Source organism: Diplotaxodon limnothrissa, linkage group LG12, assembly GCF_057381915.1.
Source record: "Diplotaxodon limnothrissa isolate DT_005_m linkage group LG12, D_limnothrissa_male_GT1.1, whole genome shotgun sequence".
In the NCBI taxonomy this organism is placed as follows: domain Eukaryota; kingdom Metazoa; phylum Chordata; class Actinopteri; order Cichliformes; family Cichlidae; genus Diplotaxodon; species Diplotaxodon limnothrissa.
In genome coordinates this window covers 27,455,803-27,476,216 of record NC_140607.1, presented here as the reverse complement: position 1 = coordinate 27,476,216, position 20,414 = coordinate 27,455,803, and the positions used below count along the sequence as shown (strand labels likewise).

General features: G+C 42.5%; 1 protein-coding gene across 1 annotated transcript in view; it reads right to left on the bottom strand.

The window, feature by feature from the left end:
* sema6a (sema domain, transmembrane domain (TM), and cytoplasmic domain, (semaphorin) 6A) overlaps nt 1–19,016 on the bottom strand; it is a 105,815-nt gene extending 86,799 nt beyond the window's left edge. The window contains exon 1 of the mRNA XM_085367417.1: nt 18,670–19,016. The gene's annotated coding sequence lies outside the window, so the exon portion shown is untranslated. The remainder of the gene's footprint in view (nt 1–18,669) is intronic.
* Nucleotides 19,017–20,414: the final 1,398 nt, after the last annotated feature.

Here is a 20,414-nt window from a genome sequence, read left to right as displayed (position 1 = left end):
TTCCATTTGAGCCACTCATCCACTCTTTCTCTTTCCAGCTATTGGCTGTCCATCGCAATCTATTTCACTCTGTCTCCTTTCTTTTTCCCTTCTACCCATCTTTTTCCCCTCCCTTTCTCTCTCTCTCTCTCAGCCCAGCCAACAGCTTCATTGTCCTTGGGTCGGGGTGAACAATGTCGTCCCACATGGGGCCCCTGTGCAGTCCCAGCCGAGAAGGCAGGGAGCACCAGAAAACACCCATAACTCAGTGTTTCAACTGGGCTTCGGGATAAAGGGAAGCCTCACACATGGCTGACTATGTGGGTCAGCCTAGGATCATTTGTAGACTAGAAGGCCAGCAACTGGCACCAGAATCCCCCACTGAGGGTGTATATGTGTGAGCGTGTGAATGAGTGAGTGGGTGAGTGAACGAGTGTGTCATGTCCCCTTGCAAACCCAGTGGTGTGAGGCCCCCCCCCCCTCCCCAGCTCAAGTTCATCTCAGCCAACTATTCTATGGGAAACCTGCTCTTCTCTCCATCGCCATTGCTGCATCCCTCCACCCCCATCCTCTACGCGACCGCACCCAGATGCCTTTGTGAGCAGCGGGGACAAAACAGGGGGTTCTTTGGGGCCACCAATTAGTCCTTCCCCATTGGGGCGACAAGGGCGATGAATAGAAAGACCCCCAAACCGTCCACGCATATAATCTCAGCCTTCGCTTTGGAAGTTACACTGTCACAGCCACACAGATTCCACCTTGTTTTCAGAAGAGCCTTCTTGATTTAAAGACACGGCTCGCTGGTCCAAAAAGCGAGCATCCGGATGCCAGCGAGTCACTTTGTCAGAAGAATGTGATGGAACTTACTGTGTGTTCACCCCGCAAGGCACACAAGGATGGCTTTTGGGAGGTGAAGGGGGGGTTAAGAGAAGGTGAATTTTTCCCATCAATCACCAAGTGACATAAGCAACAATACCAACTTGGAATCCATTACCAAAACAAACAAAGACATAGCAGGAGAGTCTGCAACAGGAACCCAACACGGCTGGACAAGCTATGTAAACTAAAGTGGTGACTGAGTAGGAGCAGGGTGAGCCTTTGAATGAACACAGTGATTGCTGGTGAACCGTAACACAAGTCACAGTGACGAGATGTCTCAATAGTTGCATTATCACTGTTACGAGCCCCTCCCTCAAGTGCTTATCGGAGATGGATTAGCTTTTAAGGGGGGGCCTTAATTTGCAGGAAAAGGCTAATTTCTTCCTGCTTATAGATGAAATAAAGGTTTTCATGAGTCAAAATTGTAAGTCAAAATTATCTCGATACAAAAATTATTCAGACACAGACTCAAGAGATTTTTGTCTGAATTTAAAACTCCACACCTCTTAACTACGCTAACATTCATCTCCTCATCCTTTTGAAAAACAGTTTGAATGCATTGACTTTTTCTCTAAGAGATAAGGCGCCCAAGAAGCAAGCAGACAGTCTAATTAACGAACGCACACACATACATACACACACAGATTTAAACGTGCCATTTTCTGTTCTCACCTTTTTTAGACTGGCCATTGGCAGAGAGCTAAGAGAACATAACACAAAAGAAGGGAGAAACAGAGAGAGACCGGAGGAAAAGAGGATGAATGTGAGATATTTATGGACATGAGTTTTCTCCAGCAATCCTTTCTCCTGCTGCTCATCCTCCTGTCCAATGAACTGAGTACTGACAAGCCAAGACAGGTTAAGCTTTTACGGCGACCTCCCATATGATCAAAGTAAGGCAAAAAAAGTCCCGACTCTCAGGCATTATTGTGATAGGCTGCGGTCATGCATTTACATGCATCTTAGCTCAGCTGTTTGCAAGAAGAGAGCCTTGTGCACAAGACTTCAAGTAGCTGTTTGTTACACAAGCTCTCTTTTTCAGCTAATATCTGTCTATACATACTATATAGCCACACTTGGGAAATGCCTGTTACCTGAAATTATCATTTAGACTTGCTCCAGTCAGTTGGAATAAGACCCACAATCCACTGTAACAAAATATACAGACACATAGGTTCACTTACTTTACTTAACTGCAACATAAAATCGATATGTTCTGTTATTTGATATAGGGTTATTGAGGCATAAAAGGATGTGTTGTCAACATTCCCAGTTAAAAATGAAAGACCAGCTTGCTCAGACCAGATCCAGGACACCTTCCACCTGGTCTGAGCAATCGGATTTCAAATTCTCTTAAGTGACACTTTAGCAGTCTTTCCTAAAACATCATGAAATTGCATCATAAATTTTCCATAGAAAGAAGTTTAAATCTTATGTGCTGTAGAGGTTTATTGAATAAAAACATGTACAAGGTCATGCTTCAGTTAAATGATCCTCTCCAAAAAGTCATTTAATAAAAAATACATAAATAAATAAAAAACTAGGCTCTGCTCTGAACAGCAAAACAGAAACAGAGAATGCTCTCCAAGTGAGGCGCATGGGCTCTTTGTTCATCATCATCAGCAATAGTGCTCCGCCAGGCTATTTAATGCTTGGCTGGAGAGTCAGGCAGCATTTTATCTTTGTTTCAGTTCCCATACCTGAGGAATACTTTTATATTCTCAAATGTTACACAGGGCAAGTGTCACAGAGACTGTAATTTATGAATTACAATTCACAGTTGCGGTGTACCAAACACAAAACAGAAACCTCTGCTGAGGCTCAGGTCTTTGTCGTGTAAAGGTGACAGTGTCACTTAAAGCATTTTCACCTGGTCTTCTTCCACAATGGTATTTCATTACCTTACAGTATAGCCGGTATGCCATCTGAAGGTGAAAGCTGCTTTGTGGGTTCTCACTGAGAGGTGGGGAAGTGCAGGAGGGCTGCTAGGCAATAGATCAATGACTCCGTGTTTCCACAGAGAGCGCGATAGGAAGTACAGGGCGAGCAGCAGCCGATGCCTTAAAATAGTTCTACCGATTGGAGCTCAGCTTTAACCCAAATAATGGAGAGGCTGACCAAGGTCTGCCGAGGTCTGTACATTTTTGATTAGCTCATGACCTCCGGAGAGTAGAAACAGAAGACAGATTTCATACGGACGAGATAGAAAAGTGGGACAGGAGCTTTTTTCTGACTTTTTCTGTCTCTGTCTGGAGCCTTGGCCAATATTTTTTATTTTATTTTTCTAATTAGAGTTTTGAGTATAAAACCAGAGAGAAAGGTGACAATGTAGCTCATGCACAACAGGTTCGTGTGTGTACTGTTAGAGCATGTGTGCTGTGTCTGAGTAATCATCCATCATATCTGTCAGATTAGACCTACCTAGTAATGGCTTCAGGCAAATGTCAAACAGTCAAACACACACGCACGCGTGCATGCACGCACACACACACACACACACACACACACACAGTTTAAGACTTTTTCTTGTATTATTAAAGACTCCTCTTCTGAAGGGACAACAGTTCTACAGCAGACATTAGAATAAGATTAACACATATGGTATGGACTTTTTTTTTTTTAAAGAACTTTAATGACTCCAGATTTAAAAAAAAAAAAAAAAAGAAAGAAAATCTGAAGCAATCTGATACGGGCCATTACTACTTTGAGAAGTATCCGGTGGCACAGGCACACATACGTACATCCAGCACAGATGTTCACCCTCTCTTGTTCTTAGCTCTGCTTTAAAGCTACAATGTTTTGTTCATTAATGGTTTCCTCAGCTGAAGAAGATAAACTGAGGAGACCGTTTGTGGTGAGAATGTTTTTACCTGGTAACTTGATGGCAGTTTGCAGCATATCTTCACTCTTGTTTGAACCACAATGTCTCTAACAGCGCTTTACTCATGCAGCACTGTACTTCTCACTCTCTGTCTCTGTCTCTCTCTCTCTCTCTCTCTCTCTCTCTCTCTCTCTCTCTCTCTCTCTATATATATATATATATATATATATATATATATATATATATATATATATATATATCTTTCTCCTCCCTCTTCCTCTGTTCCTTTCTGCACTCAGTCTTCTCCCAGCCTCCTCCACCCTCCCCCTCCGCCTTCACTCGCCTTTCTCAGGGTCAATTAAGCTACAGTAACTAAACAGCAGTGCACCCTGTCACATTCCATCCAGTCCCACTCAGTGAGTGACTACAACTTTCAGTAAAACAAACGGGCTTTGAAGGGACCCGCTTCAGCAGCTATTACCATATGAACAACTCACTTCCTACCACACAATGAACTACCTTGACAGACCTTCTGTGGCCTCAGGCTGTCCTTCGTAGAATTGTGTTATTAATGGGGTATAAAGAAGGGTCTGTGTGCAGGCTGTCTGCCCTGTTTCGCCTCTGGTGCTCTAGCCTGGTCTGCCTGGCTCTGCCTTCCCAGCATTGCAATATTCAGCTCATGGGGGGTCAGCAGCAAAGACGCTCACACACACACACACACACACACACACACACACGCACACGCACACGTAAAGTACACACGAGCTCACAGCAGGGTATGGGCATAAGTACAGAGAACACGGAACATGAAATGAAAACTTTGATGTACACACACTTGCACACATGTTCACACAAAAACATGCACACGCTTTCAACTATGAGAGTGCCATACTGTGCACTTGAGAAGCCAACCTCCAGCAAAGACAGATCTATTTCTCTTCCCCTCGTCCACCTCCTCACACAAAGAGTACAGCATGTCAACAGCTGACATCTTTAAGAAGGATGAAAACGTTCTCCTCCTTTTTCGATATTTTCAAACTAAAATAGAAAAGTTCACACTACAACACAGATCTAATTTAAACTGCAGTTTACCGCAGCTCAGTGGAAGTCTGACTTTTTCTTGGAGAAAATTCCTTATGCACAACAGTTTGCGTTGTACTGACAACAGGTTTGTAGAGACTAAATAGCAAGAACGGAGCCGCTTCTGTGAGCCAACGACAGTAGCTTAAGAGACACAAACAAGGCAGACAGCAACGGGAACAAAAACGAATGAAACCGATACGTTTTCATTGTCCGATTGCACTGCAATGCAACTCCGGGACGGCACTTGCTATGAAAGGTGTCATTAAATTGTCCTGGCTTGTTTTACCTGGCCAAAATATCTGTATGTGTACAAGGACAAACTGTACTTGCGAGTAATATTTCTCAATCTACCTGCAGGCAGGTAGATCCGCTTTTCTCGTGACCTGATACTTTCCTGTGCATCTCTACACCTTAAAGGCTAACACAACAAACCTGCTACATTCAAGAGCAGCCATACTGACTGAAACGGAGACGGGGGAAATATCAGATGAATTGGCTGGGCACCCGACACGAGTTTGTTTGTCTTATCTATATATTTGATCTGGTTAGGGGAGGAAGTTTTGTTCAATGGCTCTTTGTGATCCACCACTGCAGCTTATAGCTTACATCCTCAGGCTGCAGGGTGGGTGGGCAGGAGCACAATCAGATGGGTTCAAGTGAACACTTAATGTTCTTCTCTGCTTGAACGTAGCAAACCAGATCTATAATATGCTTCAACAGGAAACGCAGAGCACACCCTGCAATCAGATCTACTTACATCACAGTGACATGTCTTTTCTCCACATCACAAAGAGGGGGGAAAAATGCTAAATTCACCACACTGCCAAAAATTGTAATTGCAGAAATACTCACGCTGTTACAAACCGTGACTCTGTGTTCTTAGTTTGGCCTCACTCTGATGTTCGTATTCGTGAACATATTGTAATTCAAAGAAATTGGAAACAGCAGATGGCGTGACAAAGTGTTATATTATGCAGCAATATTGTACCATACCTTGTTTTAGTGCTCCCAGTTGAGTTGTAGGAAATGATGCTGCCAAAAACAATCAAGCCAGAGAGATCTAGCATTTGTGTTAAGTGTGACAGATTCGCTATTATCTCTCTCTCTCTCTCTCTCTGACTAAAACATTGGATTGATTATATTTTATATAACACCACTGTACTATGAGTGGCCAGTACATATTTTTAAAAAGTATCTCAATCAATGTAATGATTAATGTAATTCTATGATGAAAACAATTTGATACACCATATTGTTTCTGTTAATAATAGATTATTTTATTGTCATCAGAAGAAGTTAAAAAAAGGAACACATATTTATTTTCTTAACCGTTTATCCACTTCAGGGTCTCGGGGTGGGAGGTCTGGACTCTCCACATGTCACCAGTAAAAAACACACAACTTCTTCCAGAACTCACAGTGTTCTAATTGAATAGTTTGATTTATAACAAATACTCAGCAGTGCATGACAAAAAAACCCACCTACTCATAAGTGAGATCCTGGAAGCAGCAATGGTTGCACTAAATGGCTCAAATGATTAATTGACTATCACTGTAGTTGTTAATTAATTTTTAGTGGATTGCCTAATAGATTAACCCTTTAATTCTTTCAGTTTAAGCTCATACATCCCAGCTGACTCCTTCCTTCATCATTAAATTGTGGTCTCCAGCAGGCACCTGACACTAGGAAAACAAAGAAAACCCGAGTCAGAGAATCCACCTTCTCATGGATCAGATCTTCGTCTGACCACAAAGTCATCTGACTCCCAGTGCATATCTGACCCACCGTCACTTGATACACAGAATCCAGCCCAAAACCTGGATAGCAGATACCGGACAGGTAACCCAGCCCATCGAATCGCATGCCTTTAACTTGAGGCAAAGTGTGTTTCTTTGGATACCTCTGTGCACGTACCTGCGTGCTTGAGCCTGACCGTGTATATTATTTTATAGAGGTCTTCTAGAATTTCCAGATAAGGGTCATAATCCCATAAAAGCTTGTCAAAAGCTTGTTATCGCTCACACATGTTTGTTCATCAAACTCCACCTTAAAACCCCTCAGAGGCGGATAAAGTTCCATCATCTGCCAGGTAATAAAATACACTATTTGTTCTCTTATACAAATGTCTGCAGTACAGGTGCGCTCGTCTCTCTGTCCATTTGAGAGATAGTTATCAGTTAAAAGGGTAACCAAAGCCTCAACACTTGTCAGGTCCCCCGTTTTTTCTACATTCAGCTCCTCATTAGGTCCCACTGTGAATAATATCTCCTTTTAGCTCTGTTTACTTGAGGCATATGGCAGGCCTACAGTAGTCAGCAAGCTGTTTCCTATGACTAACCTTTCCACTACGGTTTTATTGGTGCACTCTTATGAGCACATCATATGGTGACTGCAGCATATTTGACCCATGAGCTGAACTCATGATAGCAGTGGTTTCACCGAAAAGAGGAAGACAGCGGTCATCCGTGTGAGGAGGAAAGGCACACAGGGCAAACAGTATTAATGCTTCTATTGATTACAATCTTGCCATCCGCTTCTACACTCTCATTAGATGTAACACAATGCATCCCAGGGAACGAATAACCATTGCTAATGGCTATAAAAAGCTCTTGAGAATCGGCTAACATTCTAGCCACTAAAATCAATATTTCCCCCAACCACAATCTTTATTTAATCTCAGTATAGTGGCACGAGGAATTAAGGATGAAAAGCAGATGAGAAATTGCTAAGTCAGAACAGAGTAAGAGACACTTGGTTAGCCTAAATTGACTGAAGCTTAGCCACTAAATCTTAGCACCTAACTAAAGTTTACACAGTACCTCTGTGTGGCTGCAACTGATTCAGACATGTTCAAAAATCCACTCTGTTGCTATCCAGTAAGGTACTTTGGATAAAAATAGCGCCTCTCTTCCTGTGTTGTGTCAAACTGACTCCAATCATTCACAGAGGATTCCAAATAACAATTAATTAATGAAAAGTACCTCCCCTGTGCTCACCGCTCCAGTTGACGCTGTAGTCACAACCCAGGCAGTATTTACTATAAGTAATTAGCCCAGAGTTACAGGCATGGAAATCACCGTGATGATGGAATAACTATCTGAATGCCTCAAGGGCGGGACAGGAAACGAGAGCACTCAAACAGACAGTCATGCCTTATTATGCAAGTGGTGGAGGTAAGAAATACAGCCTCCCCAGGTAATTAAGGTCGTGTAGGCAGCTTCTTACAGACAATTGCCCTGAACAAGCCTGGTGTGAAGTGAAAGATGCTGATGTAAAGTGGAAGTGAAAATAAGTGAAACTCTGCAGTGGTCTGACCTCTGTAATCAGAACCAGAATAAAATATTAACTATTCAAGCATTAAAAGACAAACAGTTTGAGCAGGTTACACTATGGATGGATGAGTTGTGAGTGGTATTATTTTAAATATCACAAATGTAAGTGTTGCTAAAATGGCAAGCGAAACTGCATCGCATATGTATAATGTTACTCTAAACATGTGCAGCTTGAAGCACACTTCGCAGTAGCCATAAATACTGAATTCTCCTATTGGATGTATTTAAGGCTGTCATTTAATTGCTCAGCTGTCACGGGGTCCTGAGCTCACATGATTATATTTGTGCATACTTATGTGCATGGTGTCATGTGTGCATAAGAAGCACATGAACCACTGTGCATATAAAGCATATGGCAATATACTTAAGCTACGGCAATTACTGGTAACCACATCCTCATTCTTCACAGGGTTTGTGCTATCTGTGACTGTTAAATTACCACAGTGTGGGTCAGCCAGGGTTACATAGCTTGACTAACACAAAGTACACACTCACATACACCATCATAGTTGTAAGCACACACTAAGTCCTTCACCTGTTAATGTGTGAAACAAATGACGCTTGCAGCGGCGCCAGAGCGAACACACCACCATGTCCCATCTTATCAGCTGGCTGCATAAAACGCTGTTTGTTCTAGATAGAGTCTGCAACAATCAACCAGTCTGCTAGAGGGGATTCAACTGGCCCTGGATGACTGCACCTCACAGGACTGAACAGAGAAGCAAATCCAGTGTGGCACGGGGGAAGGATGGAGATCAAAGTCAGGTACAGACTGAATGACAACAATAGGCCTACACCACGGGATCAGCTCAATGCTCCAAACTCCCAATCTTATCTAGGTCAGAGCCACACCTCCACAGACTCATCACACTGCCTTTTCTTGCTGTTTGATTTCTTTGTTGTCATGGGTGGTGATGTAATCTAATGTAATTTTGCAGTGTAAACTCTCAAGATGAAGACCAGGTAGCAAAGCCGTGGATTTCCTTTGTGAAAACACTCAGACAAGAGCAAAACTAGTTTTTGGAATAAGTCAGCCAAAGAGGAACCAAAACAATAATCTTCTAAAATGTTTTAAACCCTTCAATACACATTTAAAAGGTGGGAACCAGCTAAAAAGAAATAACTTTCTGTTATAAATTTGATTTTTTTTTTAAAACACAAAAATAATTTACTTAAGGAAGAAGAAGGGAAAAAAAACTTCCTTCATCAGTAAAACCCTCCGAAACCTTGTAAATGATTAACTGATAGTGCGTCTACACAGCATCACCTTCCTTCCAGTGTTCCTATCTAGTTACCGGGCTAGCATTACTAGACCAGGTAAAATTAGGATATCTTGTCCATCCAGGCTTAGCTCACATGTACCATGACAAAAACCTGCAGAAGGAAAAAAGACACGAGGGAGAGAGAAACTGAAGTGGTTGACTAATGAATTAGCTGTCTTCTGTTTTTCCTACCTGTCAACCAGCTGAGAACAGTTAAAAGCCTTTATGCAAACAAGATTTGATATTGAGAAAATGCACAGATTGTAATAATCTACCCGAAACAGAAATAATTCTCTGTGATAAAGCCTGACCAGCGTTGACTCATCAAATTCTCTTCAGAGGAGCTCGGCACGTAGCCATCACTCCTCACTCTGATTCCAAACCCAATTAAATAATCAAGGGTTCAACTGCTGTATAATACCATAATCAATAGACAGAAAATGTCTTGGTTATTGGGATGAAGTTAAACAGATCCCACAGAAAGTACAGAAAACCATCAGAGAAACAGATGAGAAGGTCCAAGATTAGCTGAGGATGGGAGCACATCAAAAGATACAGCGTTTCTGTATGCAGCTGCTGCACTGCCCAATCAAACCAAACTCAGAGACCAAAATAAGCCTCGCTGCACATTTCTGTCTCGACACACACCAATTTATGCAAGAGTGCATACCTACACAAACAAGACACTAGTTACAATACATGCACTATAGCCTTACCCACCTTCACAAGCCCAGAAGCATTCACCTCCAGAATAATCCAGTCAGCAAACCTTAACAGGTTTAGAAAAGCAAAGCTTTTTAACAAATAACGTAAAAAGGCCCCCAGTAGGCTGTGATGAATGAATCAACCCAAGCATGCTGTGAACATTATCAGAGTGGGGGATGAATGAATATATTATCATGCAAGGCACAAATTCTCTTCTCCTGCCTCACAGCTTGTCTGTCTTCCTGCCTATCAACCTGCTTGCCTGATTACCTGCCCACATACAGAGCACCTTTTGTCCAGATTAAAGGGGGATGGATGGGGCAGGATGAAATATTATTTCTTTTCACGAGAATTCATTTTGAAAAGGAGTTTCTTTGCTGTGCCTCAAAGCTTCACTGCCTCCCTTCCTAACTGTCCAGACTCTTTCTATTACCCTCTTTGACAGGCTGTCTTCCTCTGTACCTGTCTTTTTAAATGTCCCAGTTATCTCTAAGTCTGCATTCCTGCATGCCCCTAGCATAACTGTCTATCTGACAGTCTTGTTTATTTTCCCAGCTCAAGTTTGCTGTCTATACATTACGTTTATGTCACTAATTAGCACTAACAAATACATTTTGTGAGCAACTTACAATGATTGAGTTACATTGGGAAACTGCTACAAAACTATGTGTAATTTCTCTATTTTATTTTAAGTTTCACTGTAATTGAAACATGCCTACTGGTTTTCCCTGTTTGTCGTATTTTTGCTAAGCTTGGCTATCTGCTGCCATTTGGGGGCAGAGTCAAAAATATGTTTAACAACTGGAAATGCAGAATTCTCTATTTTTATGCGTGCACTGTTTTTTGTTCTTTGCTGCTAGAAACACCAAAGTCAAAGGTTATAAAGAACTTTGTTTTAGGTGGGTGAAACTGAGTGTAAAAATAATTAAAATGATCCCCTGCAGCTACTGTCTGTGCTTCTCCTATGTACTTCTTCGTGCTCCATTGTTTCTCCCGCTTCTCCTTCTTGCGGTGTACTGTGTTAATTCGCTTTCCTGGTTAAGCCAACCTTTCAACCAATCATCATTTGACCTACATGTAGCGTCATCGCCCAGGGGCGACACGGTGTTTGCTCGTTGAAGGACTGTACGCGAGCCTCCACGTTGTGTGAATTCCCATAATCCATCTCCCTGCGTAGGTGGGAAGCTACAAAAACAGACACCAACGCGGGACCATAAATTGGCCTTCAGCTGGCTTCGAGTATAAATGGACAAAGCTTCGGATTTTTAACTAAACCAAAACAACAATTTTTCTTTTGACCAAGTGTTTCAGGAACCTAACAACACGTGGGATTAGGAATCGGTTTACTGGTGTTTATGTCGAAGTCCTGCATTCTGCACCATTTACCCCGGCCTCCTTCCTGTGACTTTTCTGCTGTATAAGGATTTACGTTTCCTGGATTGTAAAAACATTACCTGTAAACACTATTATGGCAGCTATTTAAATATATTCAACTGGAGATACAGTTGCCTTTCTAGCTGCCTACCTGCCTGCTAGTCACCCTGTTTGCCTATCTGTTTAGTTTCCTAAGCTCAGGCTGCTGTCACACCATAAATTTAATCATTACAGGAGCCCTGACTATACCAAGCAGTTTCCCTGAGCTGACTGAACTGCATGCATGAATGTGTGTGTGTGTGTGTGTGTGTGTGTGTGTGTGTGTGTGTGTGTGTGTGTGTGTGTACGCCTTTGTAAGGCCTCCACTCAGCATAGTGATGATAAGTACTCCCAGCCCAGCGCTCTGCATGAGCTGATGGACAGACAGGCCAAGAACATTGGGAGCCTTGTGGTGAGTCGTGTGTGCGTGTGTGTGCGTGCGTGCACGTGCTTTCGGTGTTGCTTTTTTTTTGTTAGCCAGCCACGCCACCAGAGCTTGCCACATGGCTGCAATTTGTTCATTAACTATGTAATAAATGTACACACACACACACAGAGGTAATATTGTTCGGAGTTCTGCCTGATTGGATTCTGAAATAGAGGACCCTCAGGGGAATCACTTGTAGTCTACCAGCCACTGTGACCAGGGGAAGACAGATTTTTTAACAAGGGTTGAGACAAATGCTGAAGAAGCACACAGAGTCTGGATTTTTCTACCTCTAATAAGAAACACTGTGAATATAAACTAAGATAATACTGGTTGGGTAAGGTTTTTCATGTTAGCAACTAAATCTACTCCTTGATTCTGATTGCTCGCATATGACCAGATGTAAAACTCCTTTCTTAATACCGTTCATGTTTATGTGCCTAGAACTCTAGAGACCACTGTAAATAATTAATATGAACCCGGGACCAATTACAAGAACTCTATGATCATCATCAGTGAATCAGATGAGTTTGGGATGGTTGTTACAAATCACATGCTGACTCGGATATCAATTAAAGGTTGCTTAAGTATAAGCTTGCCCAGCTCAGAGCAAGCTAATGCTTGCTTGTATCACAGCAAGCAACATTAGATTATCGAACGGCAGATAATTTAAACAGAAATATTGCTGTGGAGGGAAAAAAAAAAATCCAGAAACGTGGATCATAAACGAAATCCGTCAAGTCCTGTTTGGCTCGCGTATCTAAACCAGCAGTTCGGCTTTCAGAGACAACTGCTCCTCCCACATTCAGCGAGGCTTATAGCCTCTGGAAGAGTGACTGCTGCTCTGCCTTGAGCATACCGATCACCTTACACACTGGCTTTCCTCTACTTTGACAAGTGATACACATACATGTATATCAACACGTGCACAACCGTGCATGTCTGTTTGCACAGCTACTCACAGAGCTATAAAATCTGCACACACACACACTCAACCTTTAACCCCTCCCCCACCTGGATTAATTCACCTGCTGCACCTGAGAATGCGAGCACTATGATGTCACCTGCAATCCCATTACTTCAAAAACACAAAAGCACCCCACTGCCATCAGTACAAAGAGCAAACACACCCTCTCACTTCTTCCTTTGTCCCTATGTCCCCTAATAGTAATTCCCCAGCAGAAAGTCCATACACAGTGAAGGGAGAATTACAGAGTGTGCTGTACAATCAGGTATTCTTGAGTTTCTGCCCACTAGCACCCATTACGTGCACCACTGTAACAATGACAAGCTTTCTTTATCCCTCTTCAATCTTACTGACATGAAAGAAACTGCCCTGACGCATGAATTTGTGTGCACTAAAAATGCGCCTTGTGTGCGTATGAGTGAATTTGTGTGTAATTGTGTACACGCATTTGAGTGAAAGGTGGTTGTGCAGTGAGAATCCCATGATTACAGTGCTGCCAGTGGACTGCACTCCCAGAAGCCCCCACTGGAAATACTCACAAGCAGGGAATGATGTGATGAGACAAGGCGATAATACAACCACCACATTAGTGCATGGTTAGCCATTAAAAGACCCAGATGAGATTATGAGGTCATATGGGAGGTACAAAGCCTACAGCCAAAACAAGAAGTCCTTCTGTGAAAGTACCGGCACATGTTCATGTTTTCCTTCTGCGTGAAAGGAAGCAAATATAAATCTGGAGAGAAGGAGAACAGGGCTGAAAAAAAAAGAAAAAAAAGCAACGAGATAGGCAGATGATAAAATGCTAAGAGACTGAGAAACAAGAGCTGATAGCATGAGGTATTCCCTGCCTTGGAAATTTCCATAGTGGTCGATTTATGGACTTATCCATCATGGAATAACACATGAATTCAGCATGATTTGCCATCAAAACAACCAACTGAGCATGAAACAGGCGATCCTTGCCCATCTTCCATTTCAGCTTAGTGGAAGGATTTTTCCATTGTAAAGCAAGGTGAAATAGCAGCAGTTCAATGTACTGTAACACACTGGAGATGCACCAGCCCCATGAGCCTGCTATTCACAAGATGACGCCTACTGTGAAAATATTCTTCTGCTCTCTTTAGGAAGGAGAAAGCAGAGAGATGGAAAGAGTTTATGTACGTATGTGTGTGAAAGAGAGAGGAGATAGAGGATTTACTGCTGAGATAAAAATGGAATCCATTTTGGTTCTTGAAGCACTCTCACCCACAGCGTGAGGACCTGCTCGGTGCGTTATCCTGGCATTGCTCTTTCAGTCACTTCCCCTCTTCCCTCCTCTGCTCTCTTTCAATTGTTCAGTCTTCCCCACACTACACTCTTTATATAATTTCCTCTTTTCCTCCTTAGTCACACCTCCTTCCTTTCCTTTCCTCCTCTCTCCTCCCCTTCTTTCTCTCACTTTTCCTCTCTCTAGGCAGTAACGCACCCCAACACTGTCTCAGGTCCTGAAACTATGGCAACGGAATGAGAGAGCAAGCGCTCTCTATGATTAATAGATGAGAGATGCAGTGCCAATCGCTGGGGCCTGGGGAGGAGGGACAGATGCACTCGAACAACGCCACGCAAACACGCACACACAGACGCAGAGAGTACACACAATGAGAGCACACTCAAACCCCCCCTCGCCATTAGCCACCCTCTGTGCTTTGTGGTACTATACGCACGGAAAAGGGTCTGACTTAGGCACTACACAGAGACACAGACACATAAGCAAATTAAGAGGCAGTAAGCAGGGGTTTTTCTGATGCTTAACATCCACATGACACACAACCTTTCTTATTGGCTCCCAACAAGCAAACTAACCACAGAAATAACCACAACCACAGTAGCGGATGCAGCCCTAATGAGTCTTAAAAGACTGTGGATGTGTCCATGACTCACAGCTGGCTTCTCTTACCTGCAGAAGCACAACAGCAGGACGGGAACTAGGACATCATATTTTAACACTGTGTGCCGTGATTTACATCATCTGGTCTGTAGCGCAAGACTTGGTTGTTTTCAAGGCCACTCATTCATCCATCTCCCAGGCAATCACACAAAGCCCTGCTGTTTTTGGATTATCCCTGCAAATGTATTTCCTTTCCATTCCATCTGAGTAATGACAGGCAACCAAACCCAGCTGTGACAAAGGTATTACCACATGTTAATGTAGCATACACTAAGTGCTTAAAATAATAATATGAAGAGAAAGTGCACAATTTAAGCTGATTTGAAATGTTTCAGTGGATGGGTTTTCATCTAGCACGCACGGCAAAGTTTGGCTTCTCTCAGTCTTCTCCTAGATGAGCTGGCTATCACTTTCTAATTCACTTAATTTCCAACAACAAAGCATTGCCAAGGACCAACAGCCAAAACACCAACAGGCACTGCTTGCCTGGTCCTTCATGCCTCTGGCTTTTTTGGCATGCAGTTTACAACACGGTCAATCAATTATGCTAATGTAATGAGTATGAAGAGTGTTTAACACATGGATGGTTAATTCTGTGGACGCACTGTAGAGTCATTTTTTATGGAGCCACAAGGGTTAAGGCTAAGTGGGAGAAAGCAGCCAGTTAGAACAACACATTGAATCCGTGTGTGTGTGTGTGTGTGTGTGTGTGTGTGTGTGTGTGTGTGTGTGTGTGTGTGTGTGTGTGTGTGTGTGTGTGTGTGTGTGAATGTGTGAAAGACAGCGAGAACAAGAACAACGCGCAGAAGCTAGTGATTAGTGATTACATTCTCAATGAGCCATGCTGTGAATGGAGCATACAGGACTCTACAGCACTGATATATATCAAGTGCCTGTAGTACAGTGAATACCATTTATCATCTCATATAAACAATGAGCAACATGTTCCAGTAAAAGAAGGCTGTATGGTGTATAATGAGTAAATAAACTTTTTTTTATTAAGGAATCACAAATATAAGTTAAACAAAAGGGTGGATGCAAATCTCAGCATAGGTCTAATATCTTTTATATCTCTGTCAACATTTTTTTTTTCAGATAAAATGATGTAGTTATCAAATAATCACAGAACTCATTGCCAACAAAAAAAGTGAGACAGAGCAGCAGAAGGTTAAGTACAAAATAATGTTTATATAGAGCAGTTGTATAATTTGTTGTAGCAGGTTAGGATATCTTCCTGCTTGTTTTTCTTTTACCTTCTGAATCACAGCAGACTCCCACTGAATCTGAAAAGAGAGCCAGCCAAAAACAGACACTGTGCCATAACATCTGTGATGCAAAAGTTCAAACCCAAGCTTCTTTGACTGAGCTGACCCGCGTTTCTAAAACAAAATGTGTTAAAAGCACATCCACAAAGCCGGGATTACGCTCTTTCTCCGGCTTTGTTCTGTTACTAGAGGTTTGTTATTTAGTGTTACGGTAGTGCAACTGAGGCGGCGGCAATTTAGAAAGACGTGGAAGCTGAAAATGGGGTAAGCATCAATAAATCACATTCAGATGACTAAGATGCGTTTGATGCTTTCTTGTAGTCTAATTGTTTCTAAAAAAAAAAAAAAAAAAAAAAAAAAAAGCCCACACACCAAGGATGTGCATCAATAAAACATGGCTTTTATTAAATATGCATAAATACACACACTATTGAATGCAGACTATTGACACTGACTGAATGAGGACCAGCAGTTAACAGTGGCTGACTGTTGTGGCTGTTTATAATAGAGGGCCAATTCATTTGAACAGGAGCAAAGCTCTTTATCAATTATTCAGACCCACTGTATTAAAGCAACATCTGCATCTGTCCTTAACTGGCAAAGGTAAATACAAACTCTGTCTCGCTCTTTCTATTTCTGCTTCTCTCTTCCTCTCTCTGTCTCACACACTCACGCGCGCACACATACAGTGTGACAAATGCACATCAGTCACACACAATGCCATCCCCGTTGCTATTGTTAGGGGATCGGCGGATCAAACGCTCCACAGAGCATTGCTCCAAATACAAGCAGCAACTCTGGTCGCCCTGCTTTATTCTGGGGTTTTTTTTCAGGAGGACAACAGGCAGACTGTTGTCACTAAGGTAATCATGCTGTAATTCATGTGTCAGCACAACCAACATGTCAAAATATAAAGTGCTAATAGTAGGATTAGCACTCTTATTGGTGGTGCTGTATGCTGCGTGAGGCAATATGGTGGGACTTGCGGGCTGTGCAACATCTTAAGAAAAAAAAATGCCTCCAGGATTTTTCAATGCCTCCAGGCTAATGTTGTAGGAGGAGAAGAGGTAACATGTTAAAACATTTTTGCTCTTTCCCCATTTAAGATCTGTGTGTAATACCCAGCACAGTGTGTATGCTGACAGCAAAAAAACATAAGGTCACACGTGAAAAAACACAGAGGAGCCCCAAATATTTCCAGGCATTTCAGGGAAAACATGAACTACAACACCCTTTCCTCTCAGAGCTGGTGTAAAGTTTTTTTTTCTTTTTCCACTTAGAAAAAAAAGGCTGATACACCATGTGGTGCATCTGGAAAACAGTTGACATGATGCATATTTTGCGGTCTGCATTCAAAAGTGCTTGGATTCACCCATTTCTATCAGCTCACTTGCACACTTTCTAATCTATAACCTACATTCAGAGTTTGAAAATTCCTTTTCCAGCTATTCCCAGTGCCTCTGGGGAAATCGAGGAGAGGAGAGGAGAAGGGAAGGGAAGAGAGGGGCAATCACAGAGTAACTGGGTGTTGGCACTTGTGTTGGATGTGGTTTGTGAGGCCTCTATCTCTCCTCCAGGCTTGATAAATAAATAGAAATAATGTGCAGAAGCACTTCTTCTACTGGCTAATCCACTTCTCAACCTGCGCCCCTGGTCAATATTAGAAACATTTGACTGATCTTTTGGAAAAGAGTAACAGTGACCACTCCATCACCTGGTGGCTGAACACACCCTAACCAGTGTGCCTGTCCCTCTGTGTGTATGAAACACACGCAGAAAGCGAGAGAGAGGAAGAAAGTCTCAGCCCGCAGAGTAGCTCACTTCGCAATAAAAACATGAATGTAAAATGATTAATTCACATCACATCCCTGTGATTCAATCAAGAGTTTTGTAGAAATACTGTGAAGTAGAAAGATTGTTAACAAAATTAGTCCACCCTATGAATATCTGCTTTAAATACAGATACATTTACTCCACGTAATGTGGAAATAAATTGCAAATGAAAATCCCGTCATGCACTGTAATAATGAAGCGAGGACTCGAGTATTATGCGTTTTCATAACATTAACATTAATATCTTAATAAGTGTGTTTAATGGCTGTAGTTTGAAAGTAAGCACTGTGAAGTCATGGGGCGGGAGGACTACAGTCGGTCCACTCCAGCAAGTTCCTACAAACACGTTTCCCCTCCTTATTTTCATATTTTGAAATTATACACTGGTATTGTTTTTTCTCGTGTTTAGACGCACTAGTTTGATCCAAAATAGGTCCTCCGAGACTTACACTTCTTTCTACTATATGAACAAACAGCATAGGAGGGATTACGCACGAAATTATGATCTGTTTAAATCACCAGATGGTATTTTTCTTGCGGAAAAGGATCACAGTTCTCATATGAATGTAAAATGTACACATTCTGATTCACACATTTAATAAAAATGCTTTTGTAAATATCCGAAAACATACTAAGTTGATACGGTTACCGCGCGAAGCTGGTGCACTTGTCGCCCGGTAGCCTGGCTGCACAGAAAACAAGCCTCCGGGGTTTGAGAAAGGCTGGTACGGGCTATGAGCGCATGAAGTTAGACGTAAACAAAGAAATCTCACCTTCAGCTCATGAATGGATATCCCTCGGAGTGGTTACACAGCTCTGCCTTTTAGTAATCCATGAGATGTGTCCCTCAAAGCAGTTCAGATGGTGCTCGCTTTAGGATAACAATACGAGCGCTACTTTTCTCATGCGCTTCTTTTTGTTACATGCCGCGCTCAAATCACACCACTCAAATCGGAATATCCATCGGAAATCCACACTAGTGACAAAAAAGGACGCTTTGCCTCGTAAACTTCCCTCAGGTAAACTGTACGAACACAAACAACCGGGTGTCCCAGAACTAGCTACGGAGCTGAACGCAGTCCCTTCCACAAAAGCCGACGGTCATCCTATTTGGAGATGAAGCTTCTTACCAGACTGAAGCGGAGCGCAGCAAGCCCAGCTGTCACCCACCCGCTACACACACACTCTCTCTCACACATGCATAGGGAGGAGCTACGTCTATGGAACGGGAGCTATTGTGTCAATGGGTGCCAGTTATGGACAACTGTATTTCTATTTTTACGCAGTGGAATGCGCGTTGGAGAAAGAGAAATCTTGGGGGCTATTAATAGTGTCGACACAGGAAAAAAACACAAAGAGGTTATTGGGAATGTCAATAAGATTAACTGGTATTCTGTATTCTGCTCTGCTCCGGGCCGAGGACGCAAACTGTCACTGGTAATTTTGATGACACAATAAAGATGCAGGTCCTCCTTCGACCCCCCCCGCCGCCGCCGCCGCTGCCGCTTTTGTCAATGCGAATCGGAATATGATCAGGTTCAAAGTCTGCTGCCAGTTGTCTCTGCGCTGATCTCAGGGCGCCTACCGCCTTCCCTCTTAGGTGGTCCCGGGCCTGGCACGCGCGCACGCACACTGCTGTAACTGGGATTTTACAAATGAGCCCTTACTTTCCTTGACCCTCATCTCATCAGAGAGGCCATCAGGTAAAAATCTGAAAACAACAGCGAAGTTCAAAAAGTTGTTGCTTAAATTTATGCTACATGAACTATCTGATGTTAGCGATGCGTGCTCCACTTAGCCTTTCCCCGACTCTCTTACACACAAACACACACAGACACACTAGTGTGTACACCCAGCATTGAACTAAGCCAAAATCAACATCAATTTGTTACATTTAAAACTGAAAGCCTGCCACAAAGCACAAACATAACTGCTTGCGTGTGTGTGTGTGTGTGTGTGTGTGTGTGTGTGTGTGCTGTCATATACTGTGTTTTGTGTACCTGTGAGCATGTATGTCAGCATGTATGTCGACATCTAGATCATGTCAAAAAACTCATGAGAGGCAAAGCTAACTTGTGTCAGGTCTTGGGCTTATCATTACATTATAACAAGCCACCTGTGAACGCAGCTGTGTGTGTGTGTGTGTGTGTGTGTGTGTGTGTGTGTGTGTGTAATTGTGCTCCTGAGTATAAGCCTGTCAGGCACTATTGCTATAATGTTACTGTAACAGTTCAGTACAGTGTGTCTCCACCGGCCCAATGCCAAACTCTATACAGTGGTTCCTCAGTGTAAACTAATGCACTCCTGTCTGCCAACCCTTGCCTCATCTGTTATCATTTAATTTGCTTTAAAAGCAAAACCCATTTAACATCATGCAGTTGAGGCATTATAGAGGGCTGTGCAATGTGATGGAGGAAACATAATCGCTTTGCTGCTTTTATCTTTTTTTCACTGCAGATATCCATGTAGTTGTCAGAAAAATCTTATATTGAACCGGCTGGAATTAAAACGTGAGGTG